The following is a 14,260-nucleotide window of genomic DNA, read 5'->3' as shown; positions in this document are numbered from 1 at the left end:
AAAGTGGCTTATGTCAAAAATGAGCGTTTCAGAGCGATTGGAGGCTGTTTTAGCACTGTACAGTCGCCTAAGGCTGAAAAGTGGCTTATGTGAAAAATGAGCGTTTCAGAGCGAGAGCAGCCTGTTTTTGCACTAAGCTGCATTTCACTGAAAAAAGGTCTTTCAAACAGGTTTACTAGCCTGAACTTGTTGAATTTGGATCTTCTTCATGGCAAAGGAGTTTTTACCTGGAATTTAATTCATTAAGGCTGAAAAGTGGGTTATGTCAAAAATGAGCGTTTCAGAGCGATAGGAGGCTGTTTTAGCACTGTACAGTCGCCTATAAGGCTGAAAAGTGGCTTATGTGAAAAATTAGCGTTTCAGAGCGAGAGCAGCCTGTTTTTGCACTAAGCTGCATTTCACTGAAAAAAGGTCTTTCAAACAGGTTTACTAGCCTGAACTTGTTGAATTTGGATCTTCTTCATGGCAAAGGAGTTTTTACCTGGAATTTAATTCATTAAAGGTGAAAAGTGGCTTATGTGAAAAATGAGCGTTTCAGAGCGAGAGCAGCCTGTTTTTGCACTAAGCTGCATTTCACTGAAAAAAGGTCTTTCAAACAGGTTTACTAGCCTGAACTGGTTGAATTTGGATCTTCTTCATGGCAAAGGAGTTTTTACCTGGAATTTCATTCATTAAAGGTGAAAAGTGGCTTATGTCAAAAATGAGCGTTTCAGAGCGATTGGAGGCTGTTTTAGCGCTGAAAAGTGGCTTATGTGAAAAATGAGCGTTTCAGAGCGAGAGCAGCCTGTTTTTGCACTAAGCTGCATTTCACTGAAAAAAGGTCTTTCAAACAGGTTTACTAGCCTGAACTGGTTGAATTTGGATCTTCTTCATGGCAAAGGAGTTGTTACCTGGAATTTAATTCATTAAGGGTGAAAAGTGGGTTATGTGAAAAATGAGCGTTTCAGAGCGAGAGCAGCCTGTTTTTGCACTGTACAGTCGCCTAAGGCTGAAAAGTGGCTTATGTGAAAAATGAGCGTTTCAGAGCGAGAGCAGCCTGTTTTTGCACTAAGCTGCATTTCACTGAAAAAAGGTCTTTCAAACAGGTTTACTAGCCTGAACTGGTTGAATTTGGATATTCTTCATGGCAAAGGAGTTTTTACCTGGAATTTCATTCATTAAAGGTGAAAAGTGGCTTATGTCAAAAATGAGCGTTTCAGAGCGATTGGAGGCTGTTTTAGCGCTGAAAAGTGGCTTATGTGAAAAATGAGCGTTTCAGAGCGAGAGCAGCCTGTTTTTGCACTAAGCTGCATTTCACTGAAAAAAGGTCTTTCAAACAGGTTTACTAGCCTGAACTGGTTGAATTTGGATATTCTTCATGGCAAAGGAGTTTTTACCTGGAATTTCATTCATTAAAGGTGAAAAGTGGCTTATGTCAAAAATGAGCGTTTCAGAGCGATTGGAGGCTGTTTTAGCACTGTACAGTCGCCTAAGGCTGAAAAGTGGCTTATGTGAAAAATGAGCGTTTCAGAGCGAGAGCAGCCTGTTTTTGCACTAAGCTGCATTTCACTGAAAAAAGGTCTTTCAAACAGGTTTACTAGCCTGAACTTGTTGAATTTGCATCTTCTTCATGGCAAAGGAGTTTTTACCTGGAATTTCATTCATTAAAGGTGAAAAGTGGCTTATGTGAAAAATGAGCGTTTCAGAGCGAGAGGAGGCTGTTTTTGCACTGTACAGTCGCCCATAAGGCTGAAAAGTGGCTTATGTGAAAAATGAGCGTTTCAGAGCGAGAGCAGCCTGTTTTTGCACTGTACAGTCGCCTAAGGCTGAAAAGTGGCTTATCTGAAAAATGAGCGTTTCAGAGCGAGAGCAGCCTGTTTTTGCACTAAGCTGCATTTCACTGAAAAAAGGTCTTTCAAACAGGTTTACTAGCCTGAACTGGTTGAATTTGGATCTTCTTCATGGCAAAGGAGTTTTTACCTGGAATTTCATTCATTAAAGGTGAAAAGTGGCTTATGTCAAAAATGAGCGTTTCAGAGCGATTGGAGGCTGTTTTAGCACTGTACAGTCGCCTAAGGCTGAAAAGTGGCTTATGTGAAAAATGAGCGTTTCAGAGCGAGAGCAGCCTGTTTTTGCACTAAGCTGCATTTCACTGAAAAAAGGTCTTTCAAACAGGTTTACTAGCCTGAACTGGTTGAATTTGGATCTTCTTCATGGCAAAGGAGTTTTTACCTGGAATTTCATTCATTAAAGGTGAAAAGTGGCTTATGTCAAAAATGAGCGTTTCAGAGCGATTGGAGGGTGTTTTAGCGCTGAAAAGTGGCTTATGTGAAAAATGAGCGTTTCAGAGCGAGAGCAGCCTGTTTTTGCACTAAGCTGCATTTCACTGAAAAAAGGTCTTTCAAACAGGTTTACTAGCCTGAACTGGTTGAATTTGGATCTTCTTCATGGCAAAGGAGTTTTTACCTGGAATTTAATTCATTAAGGGTGAAAAGTGGGTTATGTGAAAAATGAGCGTTTCAGAGCGAGAGCAGCCTGTTTTTGCACTGTACAGTCGCCTAAGGCTGAAAAGTGGCTTATGTGAAAAATGAGCGTTTCAGAGCGAGAGCAGCCTGTTTTTGCACTAAGCTGCATTTCACTGAAAAAAGGTCTTTCAAACAGGTTTACTAGCCTGAACTAGTTGAATTTGGATCTTATTCATGGCAAAGGAGTTTTTACCTGGAATTTCATTCATTAAAGGTGAAAAGTGGCTTATGTCAAAAATGAGCGTTTCAGAGCTATTGGAGGCTGTTTTAGCGCTGAAAAGTGGCTTATGTGAAAAATGAGCGTTTCAGAGCGAGAGCAGCCTGTTTTTGCACTAAGCTGCATTTCACTGAAAAAAGGTCTTTCAAACAGGTTTACTAGCCTGAACTGGTTGAATTTGGATCTTCTTCATGGCAAAGGAGTTTTTACCTGGAATTTAATTCATTAAAGGTGAAAAGTGGCTTATGTCAAAAATGAGCGTTTCAGAGCGATTGGAGGCTGTTTTAGCACTGTACAGTCGCCTAAGGCTGAAAAGTGGCTTATGTGAAAAATGAGCGTTTCAGAGCGAGAGCAGCCTGTTTTTGCACTAAGCTGCATTTCACTGAAAAAAGGTCTTTCAAACAGGTTTACTAGCCTGAACTGGTTGAATTTGGATCTTCTTCATGGCAAAGGAGTTTTTACCTGGAATTTCATTCATTAAAGGTGAAAAGTGGCTTATGTCAAAAATGAGCGTTTCCGAGCGAGAGCAGCCTGTTTTTGCACTAAGCTGCATTTCACTGAAAAAAGGTCTTTCAAACAGGTTTACTAGCCTGAACTGGTTGAATTTGGATATTCTTCATGGCAAAGGAGTTTTTACCTGGAATTTCATTCATTAAAGGTGAAAAGTGGCTTATGTCAAAAATGAGCGTTTCAGAGCGATTGGAGGCTGTTTTAGCACTGTACAGTCGCCTAAGGCTGAAAAGTGGCTTATGTGAAAAATGAGCGTTTCAGAGCGAGAGCAGCCTGTTTTTGCACTAAGCTGCATTTCACTGAAAAAAGGTCTTTCAAACAGGTTTACTAGCCTGAACTTGTTGAATTTGGATCTTCTTCATGGCAAAGGAGTTTTTACCTGGAATTTCATTCATTAAAGGTGAAAAGTGGCTTATGTCAAAAATGAGCGTTTCAGAGCGATTGGAGGCTGTTTTAGCGCTGAAAAGTGGCTTATGTGAAAAATGAGCGTTTCCGAGCGAGAGCAGCCTGTTTTTGCACTAAGCTGCATTTCACTGAAAAAAGGTCTTTCAAACAGGTTTACTAGCCTGAACTGGTTGAATTTGGATCTTCTTCATGGCAAAGGAGTTTTTACCTGGAATTTCATTCATTAAAGGTGAAAAGTGGCTTATGTCAAAAATGAGCGTTTCAGAGCGATTGGAGGCTGTTTTAGCGCTGAAAAGTGGCTTATGTGAAAAATGAGCGTTTCAGAGCGAGAGCAGCCTGTTTTTGCACTAAGCTGCATTTCACTGAAAAAAGGTCTTTCAAACAGGTTTACTAGCCTGAACTGGTTGAATTTGGATCTTATTCATGGCAAATGAGTTTTTACCTGGAATTTCATTCATTAAAGGTGAAAAGTGGCTTATGTGAAAAATGAGCGTTTCAGAGCGAGAGGAGGCTGTTTTTGCACTGTACAGTCGCCCATAAGGCTGAAAAGTGGCTTATGTGAAAAATGAGCGTTTCAGAGCGAGAGCAGCCTGTTTTTGCACTGTACAGTCGCCTAAGGCTGAAAAGTGGCTTATCTGAAAAATGAGCGTTTCAGAGCGAGAGCAGCCTGTTTTTGCACTAAGCTGCATTTCACTGAAAAAAGGTCTTTCAAACAGGTTTACTAGCCTGAACTGGTTGAATTTGGATCTTCTTCATGGCAAAGGAGTTTTTACCTGGAATTTCATTCATTAAAGGTGAAAAGTGGCTTATGTCAAAAATGAGCGTTTCAGAGCGATTGGAGGCTGTTTTAGCACTGTACAGTCGCCTAAGGCTGAAAAGTGGCTTATGTGAAAAATGAGCGTTTCAGAGCGAGAGCAGCCTGTTTTTGCACTAAGCTGCATTTCACTGAAAAAAGGTCTTTCAAACAGGTTTACTAGCCTGAACTTGTTGAATTTGGATCTTCTTCATGGCAAAGGAGTTTTTACCTGGAATTTCATTCATTAAAGGTGAAAAGTGGCTTATGTGAAAAATGAGCGTTTCAGAGCGAGAGGAGGCTGTTTTTGCACTGTACAGTCGCCCATAAGGCTGAAAAGTGGCTTATGTGAAAAATGAGCGTTTCAGAGCGAGAGCAGCCTGTTTTTGCACTGTACAGTCGCCTAAGGCTGAAAAGTGGCTTATCTGAAAAATGAGCGTTTCAGAGCGAGAGCAGCCTGTTTTTGCACTAAGCTGCATTTCACTGAAAAAAGGTCTTTCAAACAGGTTTACTAGCCTGAACTGGTTGAATTTGGATCTTCTTCATGGCAAAGGAGTTTTTACCTGGAATTTCATTCATTAAAGGTGAAAAGTGGCTTATGTCAAAAATGAGCGTTTCAGAGCGATTGGAGGCTGTTTTAGCACTGTACAGTCGCCTAAGGCTGAAAAGTGGCTTATGTGAAAAATGAGCGTTTCAGAGCGAGAGCAGCCTGTTTTTGCACTAAGCTGCATTTCACTGAAAAAAGGTCTTTCAAACAGGTTTACTAGCCTGAACTGGTTGAATTTGGATCTTCTTCATGGCAAAGGAGTTTTTACCTGGAATTTCATTCATTAAAGGTGAAAAGTGGCTTATGTCAAAAATGAGCGTTTCAGAGCGATTGGAGGCTGTTTTAGCGCTGAAAAGTGGCTTATGTGAAAAATGAGCGTTTCAGAGCGAGAGCAGCCTGTTTTTGCACTAAGCTGCATTTCACTGAAAAAAGGTCTTTCAAACAGGTTTACTAGCCTGAACTGGTTGAATTTGGATCTTCTTCATGGCAAAGGAGTTTTTACCTGGAATTTAATTCATTAAGGGTGAAAAGTGGGTTATGTGAAAAATGAGCGTTTCAGAGCGAGAGCAGCCTGTTTTTGCACTGTACAGTCGCCTAAGGCTGAAAAGTGGCTTATGTGAAAAATGAGCGTTTCAGAGCGAGAGCAGCCTGTTTTTGCACTAAGCTGCATTTCACTGAAAAAAGGTCTTTCAAACAGGTTTACTAGCCTGAACTAGTTGAATTTGGATCTTATTCATGGCAAAGGAGTTTTTACCTGGAATTTCATTCATTAAAGGTGAAAAGTGGCTTATGTCAAAAATGAGCGTTTCAGAGCTATTGGAGGCTGTTTTAGCGCTGAAAAGTGGCTTATGTGAAAAATGAGCGTTTCAGAGCGAGAGCAGCCTGTTTTTGCACTAAGCTGCATTTCACTGAAAAAAGGTCTTTCAAACAGGTTTACTAGCCTGAACTGGTTGAATTTGGATCTTCTTCATGGCAAAGGAGTTTTTACCTGGAATTTCATTCATTAAAGGTGAAAAGTGGCTTATGTCAAAAATGAGCGTTTCAGAGCGATTGGAGGCTGTTTTAGCACTGTACAGTCGCCTAAGGCTGAAAAGTGGCTTATGTGAAAAATGAGCGTTTCAGAGCGAGAGCAGCCTGTTTTTGCACTAAGCTGCATTTCACTGAAAAAAGGTCTTTCAAACAGGTTTACTAGCCTGAACTGGTTGAATTTGGATCTTCTTCATGGCAAAGGAGTTTTTACCTGGAATTTCATTCATTAAAGGTGAAAAGTGGCTTATGTCAAAAATGAGCGTTTCCGAGCGAGAGCAGCCTGTTTTTGCACTAAGCTGCATTTCACTGAAAAAAGGTCTTTCAAACAGGTTTACTAGCCTGAACTTGTTGAATTTGGATCTTCTTCATGGCAAAGGAGTTTTTACCTGGAATTTAATTCATTAAGGCTGAAAAGTGGGTTATGTCAAAAATGAGCGTTTCAGAGCGATAGGAGGCTGTTTTAGCACTGTACAGTCGCCTATAAGGCTGAAAAGTGGCTTATGTGAAAAATGAGCGTTTCAGAGCGAGATCAGCCTGTTTTTGCACTAAGCTGCATTTCACTGAAAAAAGGTCTTTCAAACAGGTTTACTAGCCTGAACTTGTTGAATTTGGATCTTCTTCATGGCAAAGGAGTTTTTACCTGGAATTTCATTCATTAAAGGTGAAAAGTGGCTTATGTCAAAAATGAGCGTTTCAGAGCGATTGGAGGCTGTTTTAGCGCTGAAAAGTGGCTTATGTGAAAAATGAGCGTTTCCGAGCGAGAGCAGCCTGTTTTTGCACTAAGCTGCATTTCACTGAAAAAAGGTCTTTCAAACAGGTTTACTAGCCTGAACTGGTTGAATTTGGATCTTCTTCATGGCAAAGGAGTTTTTACCTGGAATTTCATTCATTAAAGGTGAAAAGTGGCTTATGTCAAAAATGAGCGTTTCAGAGCGATTGGAGGCTGTTTTAGCACTGTACAGTCGCCTAAGGCTGAAAAGTGGCTTATGTGAAAAATGAGCGTTTCAGAGCGAGAGCAGCCTGTTTTTGCACTAAGCTGCATTTCACTGAAAAAAGGTCTTTCAAACAGGTTTACTAGCCTGAACTTGTTGAATTTGGATCTTCTTCATGGCAAAGGAGTTTTTACCTGGAATTTAATTCATTAAGGCTGAAAAGTGGGTTATGTCAAAAATGAGCGTTTCAGAGCGATAGGAGGCTGTTTTAGCACTGTACAGTCGCCTATAAGGCTGAAAAGTGGCTTATGTGAAAAATTAGCGTTTCAGAGCGAGAGCAGCCTGTTTTTGCACTAAGCTGCATTTCACTGAAAAAAGGTCTTTCAAACAGGTTTACTAGCCTGAACTTGTTGAATTTGGATCTTCTTCATGGCAAAGGAGTTTTTACCTGGAATTTAATTCATTAAAGGTGAAAAGTGGCTTATGTGAAAAATGAGCGTTTCAGAGCGAGAGCAGCCTGTTTTTGCACTAAGCTGCATTTCACTGAAAAAAGGTCTTTCAAACAGGTTTACTAGCCTGAACTGGTTGAATTTGGATCTTCTTCATGGCAAAGGAGTTTTTACCTGGAATTTCATTCATTAAAGGTGAAAAGTGGCTTATGTCAAAAATGAGCGTTTCAGAGCGATTGGAGGCTGTTTTAGCGCTGAAAAGTGGCTTATGTGAAAAATGAGCGTTTCAGAGCGAGAGCAGCCTGTTTTTGCACTAAGCTGCATTTCACTGAAAAAAGGTCTTTCAAACAGGTTTACTAGCCTGAACTGGTTGAATTTGGATCTTCTTCATGGCAAAGGAGTTTTTACCTGGAATTTAATTCATTAAGGGTGAAAAGTGGGTTATGTGAAAAATGAGCGTTTCAGAGCGAGAGCAGCCTGTTTTTGCACTGTACAGTCGCCTAAGGCTGAAAAGTGGCTTATGTGAAAAATGAGCGTTTCAGAGCGAGAGCAGCCTGTTTTTGCACTAAGCTGCATTTCACTGAAAAAAGGTCTTTCAAACAGGTTTACTAGCCTGAACTGGTTGAATTTGGATATTCTTCATGGCAAAGGAGTTTTTACCTGGAATTTCATTCATTAAAGGTGAAAAGTGGCTTATGTCAAAAATGAGCGTTTCAGAGCGATTGGAGGCTGTTTTAGCGCTGAAAAGTGGCTTATGTGAAAAATGAGCGTTTCAGAGCGAGAGCAGCCTGTTTTTGCACTAAGCTGCATTTCACTGAAAAAAGGTCTTTCAAACAGGTTTACTAGCCTGAACTGGTTGAATTTGGATATTCTTCATGGCAAAGGAGTTTTTACCTGGAATTTCATTCATTAAAGGTGAAAAGTGGCTTATGTCAAAAATGAGCGTTTCAGAGCGATTGGAGGCTGTTTTAGCACTGTACAGTCGCCTAAGGCTGAAAAGTGGCTTATGTGAAAAATGAGCGTTTCAGAGCGAGAGCAGCCTGTTTTTGCACTAAGCTGCATTTCACTGAAAAAAGGTCTTTCAAACAGGTTTACTAGCCTGAACTGGTTGAATTTGGATCTTCTTCATGGCAAAGGAGTTTTTACCTGGAATTTCATTCATTAAAGGTGAAAAGTGGCTTATGTCAAAAATGAGCGTTTCCGAGCGAGAGCAGCCTGTTTTTGCACTAAGCTGCATTTCACTGAAAAAAGGTCTTTCAAACAGGTTTACTAGCCTGAACTTGTTGAATTTGGATCTTCTTCATGGCAAAGGAGTTTTTACCTGGAATTTAATTCATTAAGGCTGAAAAGTGGGTTATGTCAAAAATGAGCGTTTCAGAGCGATAGGAGGCTGTTTTAGCACTGTACAGTCGCCTATAAGGCTGAAAAGTGGCTTATGTGAAAAATGAGCGTTTCAGAGCGAGAGCAGCCTGTTTTTGCACTAAGCTGCATTTCACTGAAAAAAGGTCTTTCAAACAGGTTTACTAGCCTGAACTTGTTGAATTTGGATCTTCTTCATGGCAAAGGAGTTTTTACCTGGAATTTCATTCATTAAAGGTGAAAAGTGGCTTATGTCAAAAATGAGCGTTTCAGAGCGATTGGAGGCTGTTTTAGCGCTGAAAAGTGGCTTATGTGAAAAATGAGCGTTTCCGAGCGAGAGCAGCCTGTTTTTGCACTAAGCTGCATTTCACTGAAAAAAGGTCTTTCAAACAGGTTTACTAGCCTGAACTGGTTGAATTTGGATCTTCTTCATGGCAAAGGAGTTTTTACCTGGAATTTCATTCATTAAAGGTGAAAAGTGGCTTATGTCAAAAATGAGCGTTTCAGAGCGATTGGAGGCTGTTTTAGCACTGTACAGTCGCCTAAGGCTGAAAAGTGGCTTATGTGAAAAATGAGCGTTTCAGAGCGAGAGCAGCCTGTTTTTGCACTAAGCTGCATTTCACTGAAAAAAGGTCTTTCAAACAGGTTTACTAGCCTGAACTTGTTGAATTTGGATCTTCTTCATGGCAAAGGAGTTTTTACCTGGAATTTAATTCATTAAGGCTGAAAAGTGGGTTATGTCAAAAATGAGCGTTTCAGAGCGATAGGAGGCTGTTTTAGCACTGTACAGTCGCCTATAAGGCTGAAAAGTGGCTTATGTGAAAAATTAGCGTTTCAGAGCGAGAGCAGCCTGTTTTTGCACTAAGCTGCATTTCACTGAAAAAAGGTCTTTCAAACAGGTTTACTAGCCTGAACTTGTTGAATTTGGATCTTCTTCATGGCAAAGGAGTTTTTACCTGGAATTTAATTCATTAAAGGTGAAAAGTGGCTTATGTGAAAAATGAGCGTTTCAGAGCGAGAGCAGCCTGTTTTTGCACTAAGCTGCATTTCACTGAAAAAAGGTCTTTCAAACAGGTTTACTAGCCTGAACTGGTTGAATTTGGATCTTCTTCATGGCAAAGGAGTTTTTACCTGGAATTTCATTCATTAAAGGTGAAAAGTGGCTTATGTCAAAAATGAGCGTTTCAGAGCGATTGGAGGCTGTTTTAGCGCTGAAAAGTGGCTTATGTGAAAAATGAGCGTTTCAGAGCGAGAGCAGCCTGTTTTTGCACTAAGCTGCATTTCACTGAAAAAAGGTCTTTCAAACAGGTTTACTAGCCTGAACTGGTTGAATTTGGATCTTCTTCATGGCAAAGGAGTTGTTACCTGGAATTTAATTCATTAAGGGTGAAAAGTGGGTTATGTGAAAAATGAGCGTTTCAGAGCGAGAGCAGCCTGTTTTTGCACTGTACAGTCGCCTAAGGCTGAAAAGTGGCTTATGTGAAAAATGAGCGTTTCAGAGCGAGAGCAGCCTGTTTTTGCACTAAGCTGCATTTCACTGAAAAAAGGTCTTTCAAACAGGTTTACTAGCCTGAACTGGTTGAATTTGGATATTCTTCATGGCAAAGGAGTTTTTACCTGGAATTTCATTCATTAAAGGTGAAAAGTGGCTTATGTCAAAAATGAGCGTTTCAGAGCGATTGGAGGCTGTTTTAGCGCTGAAAAGTGGCTTATGTGAAAAATGAGCGTTTCAGAGCGAGAGCAGCCTGTTTTTGCACTAAGCTGCATTTCACTGAAAAAAGGTCTTTCAAACAGGTTTACTAGCCTGAACTGGTTGAATTTGGATATTCTTCATGGCAAAGGAGTTTTTACCTGGAATTTCATTCATTAAAGGTGAAAAGTGGCTTATGTCAAAAATGAGCGTTTCAGAGCGATTGGAGGCTGTTTTAGCACTGTACAGTCGCCTAAGGCTGAAAAGTGGCTTATGTGAAAAATGAGCGTTTCAGAGCGAGAGCAGCCTGTTTTTGCACTAAGCTGCATTTCACTGAAAAAAGGTCTTTCAAACAGGTTTACTAGCCTGAACTTGTTGAATTTGCATCTTCTTCATGGCAAAGGAGTTTTTACCTGGAATTTCATTCATTAAAGGTGAAAAGTGGCTTATGTGAAAAATGAGCGTTTCAGAGCGAGAGGAGGCTGTTTTTGCACTGTACAGTCGCCCATAAGGCTGAAAAGTGGCTTATGTGAAAAATGAGCGTTTCAGAGCGAGAGCAGCCTGTTTTTGCACTGTACAGTCGCCTAAGGCTGAAAAGTGGCTTATCTGAAAAATGAGCGTTTCAGAGCGAGAGCAGCCTGTTTTTGCACTAAGCTGCATTTCACTGAAAAAAGGTCTTTCAAACAGGTTTACTAGCCTGAACTGGTTGAATTTGGATCTTCTTCATGGCAAAGGAGTTTTTACCTGGAATTTCATTCATTAAAGGTGAAAAGTGGCTTATGTCAAAAATGAGCGTTTCAGAGCGATTGGAGGCTGTTTTAGCACTGTACAGTCGCCTAAGGCTGAAAAGTGGCTTATGTGAAAAATGAGCGTTTCAGAGCGAGAGCAGCCTGTTTTTGCACTAAGCTGCATTTCACTGAAAAAAGGTCTTTCAAACAGGTTTACTAGCCTGAACTGGTTGAATTTGGATCTTCTTCATGGCAAAGGAGTTTTTACCTGGAATTTCATTCATTAAAGGTGAAAAGTGGCTTATGTCAAAAATGAGCGTTTCAGAGCGATTGGAGGCTGTTTTAGCGCTGAAAAGTGGCTTATGTGAAAAATGAGCGTTTCAGAGCGAGAGCAGCCTGTTTTTGCACTAAGCTGCATTTCACTGAAAAAAGGTCTTTCAAACAGGTTTACTAGCCTGAACTGGTTGAATTTGGATCTTCTTCATGGCAAAGGAGTTTTTACCTGGAATTTAATTCATTAAGGGTGAAAAGTGGGTTATGTGAAAAATGAGCGTTTCAGAGCGAGAGCAGCCTGTTTTTGCACTGTACAGTCGCCTAAGGCTGAAAAGTGGCTTATGTGAAAAATGAGCGTTTCAGAGCGAGAGCAGCCTGTTTTTGCACTAAGCTGCATTTCACTGAAAAAAGGTCTTTCAAACAGGTTTACTAGCCTGAACTAGTTGAATTTGGATCTTATTCATGGCAAAGGAGTTTTTACCTGGAATTTCATTCATTAAAGGTGAAAAGTGGCTTATGTCAAAAATGAGCGTTTCAGAGCTATTGGAGGCTGTTTTAGCGCTGAAAAGTGGCTTATGTGAAAAATGAGCGTTTCAGAGCGAGAGCAGCCTGTTTTTGCACTAAGCTGCATTTCACTGAAAAAAGGTCTTTCAAACAGGTTTACTAGCCTGAACTGGTTGAATTTGGATCTTCTTCATGGCAAAGGAGTTTTTACCTGGAATTTCATTCATTAAAGGTGAAAAGTGGCTTATGTCAAAAATGAGCGTTTCCGAGCGAGAGCAGCCTGTTTTTGCACTAAGCTGCATTTCACTGAAAAAAGGTCTTTCAAACAGGTTTACTAGCCTGAACTTGTTGAATTTGGATCTTCTTCATGGCAAAGGAGTTTTTACCTGGAATTTAATTCATTAAGGCTGAAAAGTGGGTTATGTCAAAAATGAGCGTTTCAGAGCGATAGGAGGCTGTTTTAGCACTGTACAGTCGCCTATAAGGCTGAAAAGTGGCTTATGTGAAAAATGAGCGTTTCAGAGCGAGAGCAGCCTGTTTTTGCACTAAGCTGCATTTCACTGAAAAAAGGTCTTTCAAACAGGTTTACTAGCCTGAACTTGTTGAATTTGGATCTTCTTCATGGCAAAGGAGTTTTTACCTGGAATTTCATTCATTAAAGGTGAAAAGTGGCTTATGTCAAAAATGAGCGTTTCAGAGCGATTGGAGGCTGTTTTAGCGCTGAAAAGTGGCTTATGTGAAAAATGAGCGTTTCCGAGCGAGAGCAGCCTGTTTTTGCACTAAGCTGCATTTCACTGAAAAAAGGTCTTTCAAACAGGTTTACTAGCCTGAACTGGTTGAATTTGGATCTTCTTCATGGCAAAGGAGTTTTTACCTGGAATTTCATTCATTAAAGGTGAAAAGTGGCTTATGTCAAAAATGAGCGTTTCAGAGCGATTGGAGGCTGTTTTAGCACTGTACAGTCGCCTAAGGCTGAAAAGTGGCTTATGTGAAAAATGAGCGTTTCAGAGCGAGAGCAGCCTGTTTTTGCACTAAGCTGCATTTCACTGAAAAAAGGTCTTTCAAACAGGTTTACTAGCCTGAACTTGTTGAATTTGGATCTTCTTCATGGCAAAGGAGTTTTTACCTGGAATTTAATTCATTAAGGCTGAAAAGTGGGTTATGTCAAAAATGAGCGTTTCAGAGCGATAGGAGGCTGTTTTAGCACTGTACAGTCGCCTATAAGGCTGAAAAGTGGCTTATGTGAAAAATTAGCGTTTCAGAGCGAGAGCAGCCTGTTTTTGCACTAAGCTGCATTTCACTGAAAAAAGGTCTTTCAAACAGGTTTACTAGCCTGAACTTGTTGAATTTGGATCTTCTTCATGGCAAAGGAGTTTTTACCTGGAATTTAATTCATTAAAGGTGAAAAGTGGCTTATGTGAAAAATGAGCGTTTCAGAGCGAGAGCAGCCTGTTTTTGCACTAAGCTGCATTTCACTGAAAAAAGGTCTTTCAAACAGGTTTACTAGCCTGAACTGGTTGAATTTGGATCTTCTTCATGGCAAAGGAGTTTTTACCTGGAATTTCATTCATTAAAGGTGAAAAGTGGCTTATGTCAAAAATGAGCGTTTCAGAGCGATTGGAGGCTGTTTTAGCGCTGAAAAGTGGCTTATGTGAAAAATGAGCGTTTCAGAGCGAGAGCAGCCTGTTTTTGCACTAAGCTGCATTTCACTGAAAAAAGGTCTTTCAAACAGGTTTACTAGCCTGAACTGGTTGAATTTGGATCTTCTTCATGGCAAAGGAGTTTTTACCTGGAATTTAATTCATTAAGGGTGAAAAGTGGGTTATGTGAAAAATGAGCGTTTCAGAGCGAGAGCAGCCTGTTTTTGCACTGTACAGTCGCCTAAGGCTGAAAAGTGGCTTATGTGAAAAATGAGCGTTTCAGAGCGAGAGCAGCCTGTTTTTGCACTAAGCTGCATTTCACTGAAAAAAGGTCTTTCAAACAGGTTTACTAGCCTGAACTGGTTGAATTTGGATATTCTTCATGGCAAAGGAGTTTTTACCTGGAATTTCATTCATTAAAGGTGAAAAGTGGCTTATGTCAAAAATGAGCGTTTCAGAGCGATTGGAGGCTGTTTTAGCGCTGAAAAGTGGCTTATGTGAAAAATGAGCGTTTCAGAGCGAGAGCAGCCTGTTTTTGCACTAAGCTGCATTTCACTGAAAAAAGGTCTTTCAAACAGGTTTACTAGCCTGAACTGGTTGAATTTGGATATTCTTCATGGCAAAGGAGTTTTTACCTGGAATTTCATTCATTAAAGGTGAAAAGTGGCTTATGTCAAAAA

Source organism: Pagrus pagrus (genome assembly GCF_965226575.1).
Source record: "Pagrus pagrus genome assembly, contig: HAP1_SCAFFOLD_93, whole genome shotgun sequence".
Classification (NCBI taxonomy): Eukaryota; Metazoa; Chordata; class Actinopteri; order Spariformes; family Sparidae; genus Pagrus; species Pagrus pagrus.
The sequence above is the reverse complement of the archived record's forward strand: the minus strand, read 5'-3'. Positions refer to the sequence as shown.